The sequence below is a fragment of the Scyliorhinus torazame genome, chromosome 11 (genome assembly GCF_047496885.1).
Source record: "Scyliorhinus torazame isolate Kashiwa2021f chromosome 11, sScyTor2.1, whole genome shotgun sequence".
Taxonomy (NCBI): domain Eukaryota; kingdom Metazoa; phylum Chordata; class Chondrichthyes; order Carcharhiniformes; family Scyliorhinidae; genus Scyliorhinus; species Scyliorhinus torazame.
In genome coordinates this window covers 176,103,709-176,117,036 of record NC_092717.1, presented here as the reverse complement: position 1 = coordinate 176,117,036, position 13,328 = coordinate 176,103,709, and the positions used below count along the sequence as shown (strand labels likewise).

The 13,328-nt window shown below is 48.3% G+C and overlaps 1 protein-coding gene across 2 annotated transcripts in view; it reads right to left on the bottom strand.

Moving 5' to 3' along the window:
• LOC140385667 (neural-cadherin) overlaps positions 1-13,328 on the bottom strand; it is a 444,649-nt gene that overhangs the window by 256,841 nt on the left and 174,480 nt on the right. The gene's annotated exons all lie outside the window — the stretch shown is intronic.

Sequence of the window (13,328 nt, the reverse complement as noted above, 5' to 3'; positions counted from 1 at the left end):
TCTACCCCAGAATACTGAAGGAGGCTGGAGAGGAAATTGCTGAGGCCTTGACAGAAATCTTTGGATCCTCGCTGTCTTCAGGGGATGTCCCGGAGGACTGGAGAATAGCCAATGTTGTTCCTCTGTTTAAGAAGGGTAGCAAGGATAATCCCGGGAACTACAGGCCGGTGAGCCTTACTTCAGTGGTAGGGAAATTACTGGAGAGAATTCTTAGAGACAGGATCTACTCCCATTTGGAAGCAAATGGACGTATTAGTGAGATGCAGCACGGTTTTGTGAAGGGGAGGTCGTGTCTCACTAACTTGATAGAGTTTTTCGAGGAGGTCACTAAGATGATTGATGCAGGTAGGGCAGTAGATGTTGTCTATATGGACTTCAGTAAGGCCTTTGACAAGGTCCCTCATGGTAGACTAGTACAAAAGGTGAAGTCACACGGGATCAGGGGTGAACTGGCAAGGTGGATACAGAACTGGCTAGGCCATAGAAGGCAGAGGGTAGCAATGGAGGGATGCTTTTCTAATTGGAGGGCTGTGACCAGTGGTGTTCCACAGGGATCAGTGCTGGGACCTTTGCTCTTTGTAGTATATAGAAATGATTTGGAGGAAAATGTAACTGGTCTGATTAGTAAGTTTGCAGACGACACAAAGGTTGGTGGAATTGCGGATAGCGATGAGGACTGTCTGAGGCTACAGCAGGATTTAGATTGTCTGGAGACTTGGGCGGAGAGATGGCAGATGGAGTTTAATCCGGACAATGTGAGGTAATGCATTTTGGAAGGTCTAATGCAGGTAGGGAATATACAGTGAATGGTAGAACCCTCAAGAGTATTGAAAGTCAAAGTGATCTAGGAGTACAGGTCCACAGGTCATTGAAAGGGGCAACACAGGTGGAGAAGGTAGTCAAGAAGGCATACGGCATGCTTGCCTTCATTGGCCGGGGCATTGAGTATAAGAATTGGCAAGTCATGTTGCAGCTGTATAGAACCTTAGTTAGGCCACACTTGGAGTATAGTGTTCAATTCTGGTCGCCACACTACCAGAAGGATGTGGAGGCTTTAGAGAGGGTGCAGAAGAGATTTACCAGAATGTTGCCTGGTATGGAGGGCATAAGCTATGAGGAGCGATTGACTAAACTCGGTTTGTTCTCACTGGAACGAAGGAGGTTGAGGGGCGACCTGATAGAGGTATACAAAATTATGAGGGGCATAGACAGAGTGGATAGTCAGAGGCTTTTCCCCAGGGTAGAGGGGTCAATTACTAGGGGGCATAGGTTTAAGGTGAGAGGGGCAAGGTTTAGAGTAGATGTACGAGGCAAGTTTTTTACGCAGAGGGTAGTGGGTACCTAGAACTCGCTACCGGAGGAGGTAGTGGAAGCAGGGACGATAGGGACATTTAAGGGGCATCTTGACAAATATATGAATAGGATGGGAATAGAAGGATACGGACCCAGGAAGTGTAGAAGATTGTAGTTTAGTCGGGCAGCATGGTTGGCACGGGCTTGGAGGGCCGAAGGGCCTGTTCCTGTGCTGTACATTTCTTTGTTCTTTGTTCTTTGTAGAGGGGTCAATTACTAGGGGGAATAGGTTTAAGGTGTGAGGGGCAAGGTTTAGAGTAGATGTATGAGGCAGGTTTTTTTACCCAGAGGGTAGTGGGTGCCTGGAACTCGCTGTTGGAGGAGGTGGTGAAAGCAGGGATGAGAGTGACATTTAAGGGGCATCTTGACAAATACATGAATAGGATGGGAATAGAGCGATACGGACCCAGGAAGTGTAGAAGATTGTAGTTTAGTCGGGCAGCATGGTCAGCACGGGCTTGGAGGGTCGAAGGGCCTGTTCCTGTACTGTACTTTTCTTTGTTCTTTGTTCGAAACATGGAAATGTGTGGAATGTCATCTCAATTGAATGCAAGAAAGTTAAGTGAATATGTAACTTTGGAGGAAATGTAGTCATAACAGGGGCACTACCAAGGTGTCAGGCAGACATTTTTTGCGTGGTGGCAATCAGGCCGAGGATGCCCTATGCGGGTTGGGGGGGGGGGGGGGGGGGGGTATTGTATCGGGGGCTCCAGAAATGTAAAAATGGTGTCCCAATCTCTCGCTACACTGAAGAGTTCTGACGAGCGGAGCTCTGCTATGTGCGGACTCAGCCGCACGTTGCCCACTGAGGGCCCCTATCTAACCAGGGTGCCCCTATCTAACCAGGGTGCCCCTATCTAACCAGGGTGCCCCTATCTAACAAGGGTGCCGGTTTACTTCATTGTGTTTCTCAGTGCTGCAAATGTGGCTAAATGCGTTCGCTATGGGACTTTGTTACCATTCAGTTAAATCCCGCCCTTAGAAACGTTTCCGTTGAGACTTCTGGTGGCGGCCATGGAGGAGTAGGTCGCGCATTCGGCTGCTCCCATCTGGAACGGACTCTTGGACCTTTTTTCAGGAGTTTTCACAGACGTTTTGGGGCAGATTGGTGAAGCGAACACTGCTAAAAGGATTCCCTCTCTGTTGTATGGATAGCTGGACCAGGAGTGGCTTGGTGAAGCGTTTAAGTCCCAACAGACAGAAGCGTGCTGAGTGGGCGTCGAGGCACGGCATGGCGGCCGGTATAGGCCAGGGTGCATGGGCGCAATGGTCACAGGAGCAACAGGAGTTCCTTAGGGCTGCTTTGCTGGGACCGATGAAGGCATAAATAGACCAAATGATCGCAACCCAGGCGACACAAGGGAAAGCGATTAAGGAGATGGAGAAAAAGCTTTCCGACCATGAGGACGTGTTGGTCATATTGGCCCTTAAGGTGGAGGCGCAGGATGACCTCCACAAGAAGTGGCAGGAGAGGCTGGAGGTCCTAGAAAACAGGTCCGGGAGACAGAACTTGAGAATTGTGGGCCTCCCCGAAGGTGTGGAGGGGTCGGATGTGGGAGCATTTGTGTCCAAGATGCTGGAGATGCTGATACGGACGAGGGTATTCCCTCGACCCCTGGAGCTGGACGGGGCGCACAGAGCCCTTGCAAGGAAGCCCAAGGCGAATGAACCGCCGAGGGCCATGGTGGTGAGATTTCATCGCTTCTCGGACAAGGAACTTGTCTTGCGGTGGGCGAAAAAAGAACGGAGCAGCAGGTGGGAGAACATCATGATACGCATCTACCAGGACCTGGGTGCAGATCTGGCCAAGAGGCGTGCTGGAGACGCCCCTCTTCAGCAAGGGGGTGAAATTTGGGATGCTACACCCAGCGAGGCTATGGGTCACGTACAAGGAACGGCATCACTATTTTGAGATCCGGACGATGCGTGGTCATTCGTCAAACAAGAAAAGCTGGACTCGAATTAAAGGACAGTTAAACTTTGGTGGAATGCGGCAGCGGGGCTGGGTAACACGGTCCCGTTTCTAATATAAGATTGTATACAATGTTGGGTGCATGTAAGGGCTGTGGTGGTGGCTCGAGGGTGCAGTGTTTTCGGCAAAGTTGAGATACGGAGGGGGGATGGGGCCCTGTACTTAGTGTGATTTTTCGGGAAGTTGGAGCCTTGGTTCAACAAGTGTCTTCTCACGGGGCAATGTTAGTGTCTTCTGTTTATTTGGAGGCCCCCGAGGTGGGGCTACTGAGGGAGCGGCGAAGTCTGCAGGTGGAGTTTGAACTGCTGACCACAGGGAAAGCGGTAGCACAGCTGAGGAAGGCAGGGGGGGCAGTCTATGAGTACGGGGAGAAAGCGAGTAGAATGCTGGCACACCAACTGCGAAAGAGGGAGGTGGCCAGGGAAATCGGGGGAGTAAAGAATGAGGGTAGCATAGTCTTGGATCCGGGGGGGGGGGGGTGAGAACGGAGTCTTTAAGGAGATCTATAGTAAACTATAGGAATCGGAGCCCCCGAAGGGAGCAGAAGGGATGAGGCAATTTTTGGACCAGTTGAGGTTTCCAAAGGTGGAAGAGGACCTGGTGGAGGGCCTGGGGGGCCCGATTGAATTGGACGAGATTGTCAAGGGTATAGAGGGCATGAAATCGGGTAAAGCCCCGGGGCCGGACGGTTACCAGTTAGAATTCTATAAGGAATTTTAGGAAATATTGAGCCCACTCCTGGTGAGGACCTTCAATGAGGCTAGAGAGAAAGGAACCCTTCCCCCAACAATGTCACAGGCCTTGATCTCACTCATTCTTAAACGAGGGAAGGACCCGGAACATTGCGGGTCATACAGGCCGATTTCGCTTTTAAACGTGGATGCCAAATTGCTAGCTAAGATTCTGGCCACAAGAATTGAGGATTGCGTCCCGGGTGATAGAGGAAGACCAGACTGGGTTTGTTAAAGGCAAATAACTCAATACCAATGTCCGGAGACTTTTGAATATTATTATGATGCCCTCAGAGGGAGGGGAGGCGGAGGTGGTAACAGCGATGGACGCAGACAAAGCCTTTGACCGGGTGGAGAGGGAGTACCTGTGGGAAATGCTAGGGAGGTTCGGGTTTGGTGAGGGCTTTATTGGCTGGGTAAAATTGCTGTACCAGGTGCCTGTACAAGTGTATGTACAAACTGGCTGAGGTCGGGGTACTTCGAGCTTCACCAGGGTACGAGGCAGGGGTGTCCCCTCTCCCCGTTACTATTTGCCCTAGCTATAGAACTGTTAGCTATGGCGCTGAGAGCCTCGAGGAACTGGCGGGGAGGGGTTCGGGGACAGGCACGGGGAGAACAGGCACAGGCACGGGGAGAACGTGCAGACTCCGCACAGACAGTGACCCAAGCCGGGAATCGAACCTGGGACCCTGGAGCTGTGAAGCAACTGTGCTAACCACTGTGCTACCGTGCTGCCATTCCCCATAACCCCACATATTGATCATGGCCAATTCATTTAATTATCTCGGGGTGATATATGACACCAAGGTTGCAAACAGACTGGCTTAATCTCAAGACTGCTGCTGGTGAGAGGAATGGAGTCAGCTCAGGGAATGAAATTTGACACAGGGACTGATACCAACAACTTCAGTTTTCCCAATATTTCACTGGATGTAATTTCTGCTCACCTAGTGCTGGATGGTTGATAAGAAGTTTTATCGTTCAGCAACAGTGAAGGAATCGAGAGTGGCGATGGTAAATTAGAGCCGGGTATTGTCTGCATACTTGTGAAAACTGCGCTTTTGGATGATGTCACCAATCGGCAGCATATAGATGAGAAACAGGAGGAGCCAAGGTTAGATCTTTGGGGGACACCAAAGGTAACAGTATGAGAGCAGGAACAGAAAGCTTTACAAGTAATTTTCTGGCTATGATTCGGTAGAGAAGGATGGAACCAGATGCGAGCTATCCCACCCAAGCAGACGACGGTGGAGAGGCAGTGGAGGAGGATGGTGTCAAACTGTTGGTAATTTTGTCCCAGTCTGATAGTTTAAAACAGGCGACAGTGAATTGTCAGTCCTTTTTACATCTTTCCTGATTTTCCTAGAGCACGGTGGTTAGCACTGTTGCTTCACAGCGCCGGGGACACGGGTTTGATTCCCAGCTTGGGTCACTGTCTGTGTGGAGTCTCCACGTTCTCCCCGTGTCTGTGTGGGTTTCCTCCGGGTGCATCGGTTTCTTCCCTCAAGTCCCGAAAGAAGTCCTTCTTCGGTGAACTGGACATTCTGAATTCTCCCTCTGTGTACCCGAACAGGTGCCAGAGTGTGGCGATTAGGGGCTTTTCACAGTAACTTCATTGCAGTTTTAATGTAAGCCTACTTGTGACACTAATAAATATTATTACTATTTGAAATTTGTCCTGATTTTTCTATCCATTGGAGTCAAAATCAGAGCAAAATTCTGTTGTGATTTAAAACTAGCTGCTGATTTACAACCTGTTTAACACTGTCGCACAAAGTCAAAATTACCCCAAATGTTTAAAAAAAAAAATTTTTTTTTAAATTTAGAGTGCCCAATTCATTTTTCCAATTAAGGGGCAATTTAGCGTGTTCAATCCACCTACCTTTCACATCTTTGGGTTGTGGGGGCAAAACCCACGTAAACACAGGGAGAATGTGCAAACTCCACACGGACAGTGACCCAGAGCCGGGATCAAACCTGGGACCTCGGCGCCGTGAGACTGCAGTGCTAACCACTGCGCCGCCGTGCTGCCCCAAAATGTTTTTGTTTTATGACGGATGTCGTTGAGACTTGTTGTGAGATTAGTGTAATTTATTTGTATTTATATAGTGTAAATAAAGTGCATTTATTTTTCTTTTCTATCTTACAAATATCAAAGAAAAACTCCCATGAAGTCTCGGCATTATTAATTTCTGTTCCAGGTGGAAGGGACAGCTGCCTTTTAACCATGATAAACAATTTGGCAAATCTGTATTTGTACGTTTATAAATTTACGTTGCTCTGATGTAAAGTGACAAAAATGACACATAGCTCTTCTGGTTTTTCTCTATCTTCAAATGTTGCTTTCAAAGAACCAAGAACAATACAGCACAGAAACAGACCCTTCGGCCCTCCAAGCCTGCGCCGATCACATGTTCTATCCAGACCAACCGCCTGTATCCTTCTGTACCCCGTCTATTCATGTGCCTATCCAGATAAGTCTTAAAGGTCGCTAATGTATCTGCCTCAACCACCTCACTTGGCAGTGAATTCCAGGCCACCGCCACCCTCCGTGTAAAACAACTTCCCCCGCACATTTCCACTGAACCTTTCCCCCCTCACCTTGAACCTGTGCCCCCTTGTAATTGTAATTTCCACCCTGGGAAAAAGCCTCCAACTGTTCACCCAATCAGTACCCCTAATAATTTCATAAACTTCTATCAGGTCGCCCTCAGCCTCCGCCTCTCTCGGGAGTACAATCACAGTTTATTCAATCTCTCCTCATACCTAATACTCTCCATACCAGGCAACATCCTGGTAAAACTTTTCTGTACTCTCTCCAAATCCTCTCATGTCCTTCTGGTAATGCGGTGACCAGAATTGGACACAGTATTCCAAATGTGGCCTAACCAACATTCTATATAATTCTAACATCATTTTTGAGCTTTTATACTCCATCCCGTCCTATGAAGGCAAGCATGCCATATGCTTTCTTTACCACCATTTCCACCTGTGCTGCCACTTTTAAGGATCTGTGGACCTGCACGCCCAGATCTCTATGCTCCTGATGGTACTGCGATTTATTTTATAGCTTCCACCTGAATTGGATCTATCAAAATGCATCACCTGGCATTTATCCGGGTTAAATTCCATCTGCCATTTCTCTGCCCAATTTTGCAGCCTATCTATATCCTGTTGTATTCTCTGACAATCTTCATCACTATCCGCACACCTGCAATCTTTGTATCATCTGCAAACTTGATAATCACACCCGCTACGTTTTCTTCCAAGTTAAATCCCATAATCCCAGCCAAGCTCATATCAAAGCTCCAAAACCTAGGACTTGGCTCCCCACTCTACAACTGGATCCTCGATTTTCTGACCAACAGACCACAATCAGTAAGAATGAACAACACCTCCTCCACAATAGTCTTCAACACCAGTGCCCCGCAAGGCTGCGTACCTAGCCCCCTACTCTACTCCCTGTACACACACAACTGCGTGGCAAAACTTGGTTCCAACTCCATCTACAAGTTTGCTGACGATACGACCATAGTGGGCCGGATCTCAAATAACGATGAGTCCGAATACAGGAGGGAGATAGAGAACCAAGTGGAGTGGTGTAGTGACAACAGTCTCTCCCTCAATGCCAGCAAAACTTAAGAGCTGGTAATTGACTTCAGGAATCAAAGTACTGTACACACCCCTGTCAGTATCAACACGGCCGAGGTGGAGATGGTTAGCAGTTTCAAATTCCTAGGGGTGCACATCTCCAAAAATCTGTCCTGGTCCACCCACGTCGACGCTACCACTAAGAAAGCACAACAGCGCCTATACTTCCTCAGGAAACTAAGGAAATTCGGCATGTCCACATTAATGCTTACCAACTTTTACAGATGCACCACAGAAAGCATCCTATCGGGCTGCATCACAGCCTGGTATGGCAACTGCTCAGCCCAGGATCGCAAGAAACTTCAGAGAGTCATGAACACCGCCCAGACCATCACACGAACCTGCCTCCCATCCATTGACTCCATCTACACCTCCTGCTGCCTGGGGAAAGCGGGCAGCATAATCAAAGATCCCTCCCACCCGGCTTATTCACTCTTCCAACTTCTTCCATCGGGCAGGAGATACAGAAGTCCGAGAACACGCACGAACAGACTCAAAAACAGCTTCTTCCCCACTGTCACCAGACTCCTAAATGACCCTGTTATGGACTGACCTCATTAACACTACACCCTGTATGCTTCATCCGATGCCAGTGCTTATGTAGTTACATTGTATATGTTGTGTTGCCCGATTATGTATTTTCTTTTATTCCCTTTTCTTCTCATGTACTTAATGATCTGTTGAGCTGCTCGCAGAAAAATACTTTTCACTGTACCTCGGCACACGTGACAATAAACAAATCCAATCCAATATATATATTACAAAGAGCAGAGGTCCCAGAACTGATCCCTGTGGAAGACCACTAGTTACAGACCTCCATTCGGAAAAACACCCTTCCACTGCTACCCTTTGTCTTCTATGGCCAAGCCAGTTCTGGATCCATCCAGCGAGTTCACCCCTGACCCCATGTGATCTAATACTTTGCACCACCCTGCCATGAGGGACTTTATAAAATGCTTTACTAAAGTCCATGTTGACAAAATGTACAGCCCCTCCCTCGTCAATCATTTTTGTCACCTCTTCAAAAAATTCAATCAAATTAGTGATACATGACCTCCCCCGTACAAAACCATGCTGTCTGTCGCTAATAAAAGCTATTCCTGATGTGTTGGGTGCTCTGGATCCGTGGAACACATACAGGCCACCAACACTTAAAATAGTGCAACACTATTTTATTAAGTTAGAAACTGTCGAACATACTTTCACTGTGGGTTATCACAATGTTAGATTAAACTAAAGACCTATGCCTGTCCGAACCAGTCTATGCACTCAGCTCATGGTGAGGATCTGTGCTGTAAGCTCTATCCTTGTAGGAGGCTGCATCCCGAATGAGCAGGAACTCTGATGCCCCCTGTCTTTATAGTGAGTGTGCTCTAACTGGTGATTGGCTGCGGTGTTGTGTGTGTTGATTGGTCTTGCTGGGTGTCCATCAGTGTGTGTGTATCGGCACCATGATATACTGGTGTATATTATGACAATTCCCGTAGCTGTTCGCTGATATAACTGGACGGGAAGATCCCAGAACGGAACCCTGGCTCAAAAGACCATGGCCGGCATTCTCCGCCGGCATGATTCTCTGTTATGCTGGCACCTGGGTGTTTCCCGATGGCGTGGGGCTGCCCACAATGGGAAACATTGACCGGCTGGCGTAACGGAGGTTAGCTGACCGGTCGGGGCAGTGGCGTGGCGGGGCGGAGAATCCCGCCCCATAGCTATTAGTTTTGCTTAAAAGATAGATGACGTGGAGGAGCACAGTCACAGGACCGCCAGTTTATTTTAACCACAAGAAAAAACATTTATTATACATGAAAAGTTGTATTATTGCACAATATTCCTTTTCTCCTTCCTTAGTTTAATAAATACACACAAATTTAAAGATTAACCTGGATTACAAAGTACATCTTCAGCAACCCACGCAGACACGGGGAGAATGTGCGAACTCCACATGGACAGTGATCTGGCGCCGGGATCAAACCTGGGTCCTCGGTGACTTGACCAGCAGTGCTGACCACCGCACCACCATGCCACCCATTACAATGGTCTCATTAATACAAAAAGTTTCATGAAGACATTGACTCTGAATTTCTGTCTGAATTCTTCGAATTGCCTCTGTAACTTCTGTGAGAGATATTAGAACCCCCAGAGAAACCCCTCATCAATGGCAGAAAATAGCCAATCTTCAGCCAAAATAAGGTGGTCATTCAGAAAAACCCCACAGAAATTCAAGGCCAGCATTTCTTTCTTACCACTATTTTAACTGGGAACCCTGAAGGCTTGTCCCATTTTGCCACCATAACTTCAGCGTAAAAGCGCATTTTTCAAACCAGGAGAAGCCCCAAGGAAACTCTCAGTGATTATAGGTGCAATTAGTCACCATGTTGCGCCCGACATGGAGCCGTGATGATGGTAGAGTCCCGGTAGTGGCCCAAATCTGGCTTCACGCCGGGTGCCGAGCTGATTACGAGTCGCCTGACACTCGTCGCCCGACTCTCGTCGCCCGACTCTTGTCGCCCGGCGTGATCTGGATCATGCCCTGACTGGGTGTGATCCAGATAATGATATACTGGTTCATTTAAATATGAACATATTAAATATGCCGGCGCTGCATTCACTCGGCGCCCGGGGGTCACTGGCCTCAATGGCAAGGCCTCAAGCGGGCGCCGATTAGTACTGCCACTCGGGGGTCTCGGAGGCCAGTGGAATCTCCTGGGTGGCAGGAACAGGGCAGGGCTGTACCCAGCCTTAGGCACTTCCCAGGTGCCAGGCTGGCACTGCCATGATGCCCAGGTGTCAAGGGTCAGGGCCTGAGGGGGTCATGCCCATGAAAGGGAGGGGGGGGTATGAAGGGGCCTGATAAAGGTTGAGGGGTTGAAGGGGCTCTTATCTACCTCAAAGTAGGGTTTCCTCACTTGGGGGTGGGGGTAATGCCCAGGACTACAGGGTTGACATTGACCATAGGTGATGCTGTGGGGGACACTCAAGCTGACTTAGAGATCGGGGCACCCTTTCAAAATGGCACCCCGATTGCTGAGGAGCCGGTCTCACCGGTGAGTTCAGCTCCCACTGCTGAGAAAATTCCTAAGTGTGGACTAGACTGGGGAAAATCTCCCCAGACCCCAAAAAATAAGTGTTGGTGAATCCAGATCTGGATCTCACCCGAAAAGCTGTTGGAAAACACCTTGTCAAACCTGCCCAAAATGACACTTAGAAACTTTTTGGGAGAATCGTGCCCGATATTTCTTCTCTCTGCCATATGCCATCTCTGGATAAAAGAAAGGACAGCTGATTATCTTCCAGATCTCTGTTGCTCTTGCTGCTACTATCTGAAGATGACTGAGAGTGCCCTTGAGTGATATGTCTGATAATCTTTCCTCAAGTCCAAGTTGTGGATAAGCCCCTCACCATTTACCTCAGCAACAAGATTTTGTAGCAATTTTGTAGAAAAAAAAATTACAAACATCAGCTTCTCCCATATTTCTAAAATGTTTTTGTGGAATAGCAAAATACTGCACCATACAAAACCATATAAATCCGAATCGATGGTTATGAACATAAACAAACTTTTATATAGAGGCACAATAAGTAAGTTACACTCTAAATAACAAACTCCAAATGTGAACACTTAGTTTTGGAATATTTTTTCCAAGCTTTTGCACCTGCTTGATAAATTCCAATTCAGGGACAGTAAAGCTACTTGAATTTTGCTACAACAATAGGCTTCTTTCGTTTGCTGAACAGTGTGACTTGTTTTCATTTCTTACAGTAGTTTCCAAAGCTTCCAATGCTATCTCCTCTCCATCATGAAGACAGCTTACTCTATTCCTTACAAAATTGTTTTCCTCACTTTTACCTCATCCACCATTTATCCATGCTTTTACCTCCTGGTTTGACTTCCCCAGCACCATACCCAATGGCCATCCGAACCTCTCCTCCATAACCACCCCTCGAAAACCGGGCTGTTCGCATCCTATCCCACGTGTCTCCTGCTCTCCTGTCATCCATGCTCTTGATAAGCTTCATTGACTTATTCTGCACAGAGCACTAAATTCAAAATTATCTTCATTCACAAACCCCTCCACACACCAACCTCCACAACCTTTTTGCTCCAACCCAATCCCTTCAGTCCTCCGTCTCTGTTCTTTATATTTCCTCTCCATCCGCTTCATCAATGGTAGCGAAGAGCCTTGGGCTTAATCTCCGGGACTATTTTCTTAAACTCCTCTGCCAAGCTACATTTTTCTCTGTGTGGTGTTGGGTGCTCTGGTGCACAGATGAGCCAACACAGTTGTATGTGGTACAACTCTATTTTATTATAACTCTTATAATACAGTTCGTTCTGGATACTCTGCACGTGCTGTCTCCCTGAGTGTGTTTGGCAATAGATGTGTCCTGGTTCTCCTCTGCAGCTAATACTGACCACCGGGGGTTGTGTCTGTGCTTTTATATCTTTCTGTCATTGGTTGTGGTGTTGTGTGTTCTGATTTGTCTGTTGGTGTGTCTATCATGATGTGTGTGTTTGAATATCATGACATCCCCCCTTTTTACAAAGATATGTGCCTACGTGGTTATAAATATAATTGTGTCGTGAGTGCATCGAAGAGTGTGTGTGTGTGTTATGTACAGCGTGTGTATATGACGTAACTATTTACATGGGGCGATGTCGGGTGCGTCACACTAACAAGGTTGTACCATAACAAAACTTGGATGCGAGAGAAAAAAAAACTTGAACATTGGTCTGGTCAGACGATATCTGGAACAATAAACAACAACAGGTTATAATACAGAAGTGTTTGACTTTTTGAACGTATGAACAGCGTTATAAGTCCAGTCTAATGGGTGACCGCCTCAAGAATGGGCTGGTCCTCAAGCCGGTTCAGCTGTGGAGATATGGTTCTGGTGGCGATGGAAGGGGCATGATCCGTGGCATCTCCACGAAGTCATCCTTGGGAACCAGTGGAGGATCCGGCGTGTGCGTACGGTTCAGTTGCGAGCGTGGAAGGCGGTGCAAAGCTCGCTGATTGCGCCTACGCACCAATCCATCCGCCCTGCATGCCAGGAACAAGGTGGAGTCTTTTTCTTTTTATGTTTGTGGTGGACGGCATCTTGTAGCCGATGGGTCGTTGCCATCGAAGTAGCACCATCACTAATATCATGCAAGGCGATGACTGTGCCAGATGTGGAAGTTGGCCGAGACCGTGTACGCTGGTTCCGGCCACCTGCTGTGCCGGAAGGGCGACTCCGCAGAGAAACGTCGAAGCATGTCGCCTTGGAGAGAGAATTGTTGCTCGCATCAACGTCTGGCAATGGCGCGAATTGGTGTGTCCATCTTGGACCGCCGGTGCTGGTTGCCACTGCCGACCCAGTGGGACTGCCACGCGATCCATTCCCTGTCGCCGTGGCATCCGCCGTCACCCTGAGCGTGCCATCACCGAGGCCGCGACACCGCCCGTCCGGAGCAAGGTCTGGCGTGCGCGAATCATAGTCGGCGCTTGGCTGCTCCCCATCTGGAGTCCGGTCTGCCTTCCGTCGATGCCCCCCGTCCGGAGTCCCAACAGGTTCACTGGAGGCAGCCGAGATTCCCTGAAGCTGCACTTCTGGAGTCGGAACATGCAGGAATGCAC